The sequence below is a fragment of the Rhincodon typus genome, chromosome 14, assembly GCF_021869965.1.
Source record: "Rhincodon typus isolate 14 chromosome 14, sRhiTyp1.1, whole genome shotgun sequence".
In the NCBI taxonomy this organism is placed as follows: Eukaryota; Metazoa; Chordata; class Chondrichthyes; order Orectolobiformes; family Rhincodontidae; genus Rhincodon; species Rhincodon typus.
In genome coordinates, this window is record NC_063345.1 from 12,862,393 (window position 1) to 12,868,392 (window position 6,000).

Genomic DNA, 6,000 nt, shown 5'->3' on the forward strand with positions numbered 1-6,000 from the left:
CTTTGTGGTTTTAAAACATTCTGGTTTTAAACTAAACGTCACAGTGGCATTTCTATGTTCTCAAGGTCCTCATCACAGAATAGCCGAACGTCTTACAATGCAGGCCATTCAGCCCATCTTCACTGCAGCAGCTCTTCAAACCAGCATCATTACCTAATGCCAATCTCCAGTCTTTTCCTCGTGCCCTTGCACACTATTTCAATCCAAATCACCACCCTCTCCATTGCCTCAATTGAACCTGCCCCCACCACACTTGCAAGTAGTGATTTCCAAACACTGACTACTCGTTGAGTGAAAAAGATTTTCCTCATTTCACCCTTGTTTCATTTGCACATCACTTTAAATCTATGCCCCCATTTTTCTGAAGAAGGGTCCCAACCCGAAACGACGGCTTTCCTGCTCCTCTGATGCTGCCCGGCCTGCTACGCTCCTCCAGCTCCACACCGTGTTATCTCAGACTCCAGCATCTTACTGTCCCCTGTTCATGATCCTTTTATAATTGGAAATAATTTATAGAGCGAGACAACACAGAAACAGAACCTTAGGTCCAACTCATCAATGCCTATGTTTTCCAAACTAAACTAGTATCAATTGTCTATATTTGGCCCCCATCCCTGTAAACCTTTCCTTTTCATGTACCCAACCAGACGGCTTTTAAATGTTGTAACTATACCTGCATCTACTACTTCCTCTGGCAGTTCATTGCACACACGAACCGACCTCTGTATGAATTCTCCCATCTATTCTATTGATCCCACTCATAATTTTGAGAATCTCCATCAGATCTTCTCTCAGCCTTCTTCTCTCCAAGGACAACAGTCCAAACTCCTTCAATCTATCCTTATATGCATGAGCAATGATGAAAATAATAACACTGGAATTTCAGCAATCACTTACTTAATAAAGCATTTAGTGCTTGAACATGCCCAGATTGCTATGATGTCTCATGTTTAAAGTTACAGTGATAACTGGACACCAGGACCACAGTTAACTCAGAGTGGGGAATGTAGTTCAGCTTCCTCTGGGCCCAATGTTCAGGACCCACCCACACCAGATGTGCACGTTGACATCTCTGAACAGGTCGATTAGAAAATATCTACAAACACCTAAACCCAAGGGCATCAAGATTGAATCTCCTCCATGCCCGCTATTCAATCAGTCTGCCCTCCATGATGTGTTTGATCAGCTCTTATCTTTAGGGCATTAATCAGAAGTATATAGTATCCCAGCTTGGCAGGTCCAGCACAGAACCTTCAGAAACAACAAATGCAATTTCATTTAGGGAGGAACCAGCTGAAAACTATCAAAAGCACAGCCCTCATCATTGACTTCCTAATCCTAATCAGCCAAATTCACCACGTCGACTGGGAACTGTATTCCAAAACCACCTTTCTAAAGGTCTGTAAACTGAAATTCTGTGACAACACATGTCTTTATATCCATTTCTGACCCACAAAAAGGGCCCTTTTGAATAGAGAAAACAAATTAAAGCAAAATACTTCCACCTTCCACCCAGACTGCAGTCCTTGATAAAACCCCACTTTTATCATGATAAATGCAAAGCTACTATTTTAAGCAATATTTCAACAGAATGTTTTGTTAAAACATCTTCAGTGCACCATTGTGGGTTGAGATGCTGAATTTCACCTTGAGTGATTCTTTGTGGAATAAATAGTTGAAGTTACAACACTGCTCATAATCACCTCCAGCCTAATTTTCACTAAACAGGAGGGTCCTACTGAACTGCTGATTGCAACAACAGCCAATTTTCAATGCTTCAATGTCCCAATCTTTCAATAATTCTACACCAATGTCGAGTGCAGAAGGGAAAGGGTGGCTATTATACAATGTGATTTTTACAAACTGTAACCAATTTAGGCAAAATGCTATTTTATTTTGACAATAAAGAATTATTTAGGTGTGAATCAAGAGAGAGAACATCACAATGATTGGCATTACTTTGTGCCATCCAGGGTACTTGTGCCACAGTAATCACGTCCCTACTCTGAGCCAGGAGGTCCACATTCAAGTCACCCCTGCTCCTGAGCTGTGTAATAACATCTCTGAATGGGTTGGTTAGAGGAAAAAAAATCTGTAAACATACATGTGGAGGGATGATTTAATAGTGAATTCCCTGGTATTGATAGAGACTTTGAAACAGGCTACCAAAGAAAAGGGAAGAATACCTTCCTGCCTAATGTTGCACTTAAACATCTCTTTCAAAAAAACATCGCAAATGTGTACATAATGTGCTGATTCTTTTAGAAATATATTGGCATGACCTGTGAGAGATAATCCTACAGTATAAGAAGCAGTTAGTGCATAATATTCACTGGTGATATTCATTTGAAGAAGTTGCCTCAATTGTTGTTATTCCTGCTCCAAAGTACAATGTTTTAAATGAGTTATTCAGGAGGATCCCAGGGCTTCAGGAGATGCTATCCATTTGAAAACAATCACCAGCACTGACTCTCCTGAGGAGTTATACAAGCACAGAATGATTCTAACACAGAAGTTATTTATTTGGCCTGTCAAGTCTGTGCTAACACTCAGCAAGAACAGTCCAGTAAGCCCCACGCTGAATGTTTAGCCCCTTCAAGTATTGATCTGAATCCCTTTTGTATGTCTCAGTTGAAGCTCCCTCCACCTTCCTTTTGAACATCACAAACTAAATCCTCCAGATATACTGTATAAAATTGTTTCACGTCATCTCAGATTCAATTCTTTCAACTGGTTAATATCTTATAGCGGTGTCTTCAGATTCTCAATTTTTCTGTGAACGGGAACGAATTCTCCCTATCCACTCTGTCTAGATGCTTCATGATTTATAACAACCTCTGTTAAATTTCCTCTCAATCTCCTCTTCTCCAAAGGAAGAACTCCAGCTTCTGACCTATCCATTTAACTGAAACCACTCCAATAAACCTCTTCTGCACCAGTCCTAAGACTGTGACACTCTTCCTAAAGACCGGTGACCCGAGCTGTATATTCCAATTCAAACCGAACTAACAGCTTGCAAAGGTGCACCATAACATCTTCACTACGCTACTATTTTTATGGCCCAGAATCCTGTTTGCTTTTTAAATCAACTGTCAGCTTCAATGATTTAAGGAAACATATATATCTCATACGTCCGTGTCCAGTTTTGCTGAAGAGGGAGCACACAATATCCTGCAGTTTTCTTGAGGCCTTTCATGGGCACCACAGGACCTGGAGTGTGTCTGCATCCCCAGAACAGTATTTTAATTCAAATTGGTAAACTTCCTTTAAAGTTTTGATTTGTATTATAGTATGTCTACAAAGGGCTGTTAATATAGTTAATTTGATTTATGTGATATTCATAAAAGTAAACCACCTGTTCCTACAAACACATTCTTACTCATTTAGAGACAGTAAGAGCTGCCGATGCTGGAGTCTGAGATAATAGTGTGGAGCTGGGGGAACACAGCAGGCCAGGCAGCATCAGAGGAGCAGGAAAGTTGATGTTTCGGGTCGGGACCCCTCTTCAGAAAATTCAGAGATGTCACGCAGAGGAAGTGTCACGCAGTATGCTAGTGTTTCTGGTGGGATTTTGGTGACTGTCAGTAACTGGAGAGAGAGAGGATCACCAGTGCATCCACATTTTTAGTGAGGGTCACAGAGCTCTCACAGTAGGTGCAGAGACTTCACAATTTAAAACAGGCCATTCAGTCACAATTGTTCATGTGGATGTTTATGCTCAACACGAGCCTCATCTGTTCCAGTCCTTTCTCCCTCATGGTGTTTAATTACTTCCCTTTAAATGTAACTAAGCTAACAGGTGTGGGTAGCATGTTCCACATTCTCATTATTCCTTGGGTAAACAGATGCCTCCTGAATTCCCAATTGGATTTACCAATTGCTATCATACATCTGCAAGGCCCAGTTTTGGTCTCTCTGTAAGTGGGATTAATTCCTATGTATCTACAGGGAGGCACAGTGGTTAGCACTGCTGTTCGCACAGGGAACCAGAGTTCAATCCCAGCCTCGGGTGACTGCGACTGTGTAGGTTTCTTCCAGGTGCTCCGGTTTCCTCCCACACAATCTGAAGATGTGCAGGTTAGGTGGATTGACCATGCTAAAATACCCCATAGTGTCTAGGCATCTGCAGGCTAGGTGGGTTGGCCATGGTAAGTGGGGAGGTTACAGGGAGAGGGTGGGATGGTCTTTGGAGGGTCAGTGCAGACTCAATGGGCCAAATGGCCTCTATCTGAACTATAGGGATTCTATGATTCTACCTTATCCATTTCTATAATCTTAAAGGCCTCTATCAGTTTACCCCTTCAGACCCCCTTTTCAATTTTTCCTTCCTGAAACTAACTTTGTCAATCTTTTTTACTCTGTTCCAGTGCCTCTATATCCTTTAACTTGCAGACTAGACTGCTCCAACTGTGGTCTCTCCAAAAATTTATATAAAATTAACATAGCTTCTCTGGTCCCATATTCCATGCTTGTAGCCCTAGGCTTTGCTTTTGCTACAGCCTTTATGAACTGTGTCATAGTGAGCTGTATCTCTTGACACCTCTTTTTTTTAAATCTAAGCAGAATTAACCGTCTCCTTATTCTTCCCACCGAAAGGCCTCATTATCTTGTACATATTGATGTTCACTTGGCGATTGCACACCCATTCTGCAGATTAGTTAACCCTTTATTCTACTTTGCCGCAATCTCCCTCAGGGTTAGCCATAAACCCCTAATCTGAGGTCATCAGCAGAGACGTGTCAGTATTTTCAGTGTGTTTTCTGTGGCTGCGTTGCTATTTGAAGACACAATCATTTTAGACCAGTCCAATTTAAATAGCCCTGTGAGCGCTTAACAGCAGTTCTCACGATCAACGTTACAAAATCAGAACTGCCAGAGATTTGGAAAGCAAGCAGGTTGTATTTACCACCCTGCTTCACATCGGAGCAATTTGAGGGTCTGGGGATGGGGACGATCTGTTACACTATTATATGCTTGGAGCAGGAATAACACTGGATGAGAGCAAATCCTTGTGCTACAAACTGCCACAAAGCTACACACATCAACTCGGTCAATGGCATTTTTTTTAATAAGCGTTGCAAAAGTTGAAAATCCCACTCCATTAAAAGGATGTAGAAAGTGTAATGTTGTACTGACACTAAAACACAGGAAACATGAGGGCAAACACACTGGAAGCTTTGCATCAGAGTACGAGAGACAAACAGGAAAGAAGAAAAGCCTGCTATGTTCCTGGTTTGTTTCATCCTTACCCTTAGTTTAGGCCTCCTGGTACCCTGTTAGTTAAAATACATTAACAAGAAATCAATAAAAGGACATTTGGTATCCTAGTCAAAGTCTCCCAACATTGAATCCTTCTCATCCCAATCAACTGACATCAAAAGCAAAATAACATCACAAAAGCAGTGAAATTCACAACGTAACTTGTTAGTCTGTCACTTTTGTACCGTTTCGCTGTAATAATTCAGACGGGGCTCACAGGATGAAGTGGGTGTCACCGTGAGGATAAGAACATGCAGTTTAGCTGCAATCTTTTTGATCTGTGTGTTAGTCCTGCCGAGCACTGCGATCACACGAGTCTCCCAGCAGCATACAAACACGGGCAATAACAGTTCTTCAATAGACCATCACTCTGAGGCACTTTCAGAGAGAGAGAGAGAGAGAAAAAGCCAGATGGGGTATGTGGCCTGTTGTTTGCAATTTCATGTGCAGAGAGTTCCTGATGTCAAGCAACAAGCATATACAGAAAAAGCACTGGGGGGCTGCTCTTGTTCTTTCAGCAGCAGTTTGGGACCAGGCCTCCCCTTCAGCTGGGCAGCCAAATAGAGGGTTAGAGCAGAGAAAACAAAACCTTAAAGAAACAACAAAAGGAGTGGAACACTGGCAGCGTAACTTCTGATGTTACTTCTCGTGGGATTCAGGATCACACAGCTCAGGTTAAGTGCAGAGGGCAGTCTCTGCCATGGTTCCTCAGCTCTGCGACTGCAATTGTGAGCCATCAAC

At 42.0% G+C, this 6,000-nt stretch overlaps 1 protein-coding gene across 1 annotated transcript in view; it reads right to left on the reverse strand.

Annotated features, from left to right (window-relative positions):
- mtmr1b (myotubularin related protein 1b) overlaps positions 1–5,273 on the reverse strand; it is a 59,058-nt gene extending 53,785 nt beyond the window's left edge. The window contains exon 1 of the mRNA XM_048604902.1: positions 5,250–5,273. The gene's annotated coding sequence lies outside the window, so the exon portion shown is untranslated. The remainder of the gene's footprint in view (positions 1–5,249) is intronic.
- Between the last annotated feature and the right edge of the window lie 727 nt (positions 5,274–6,000).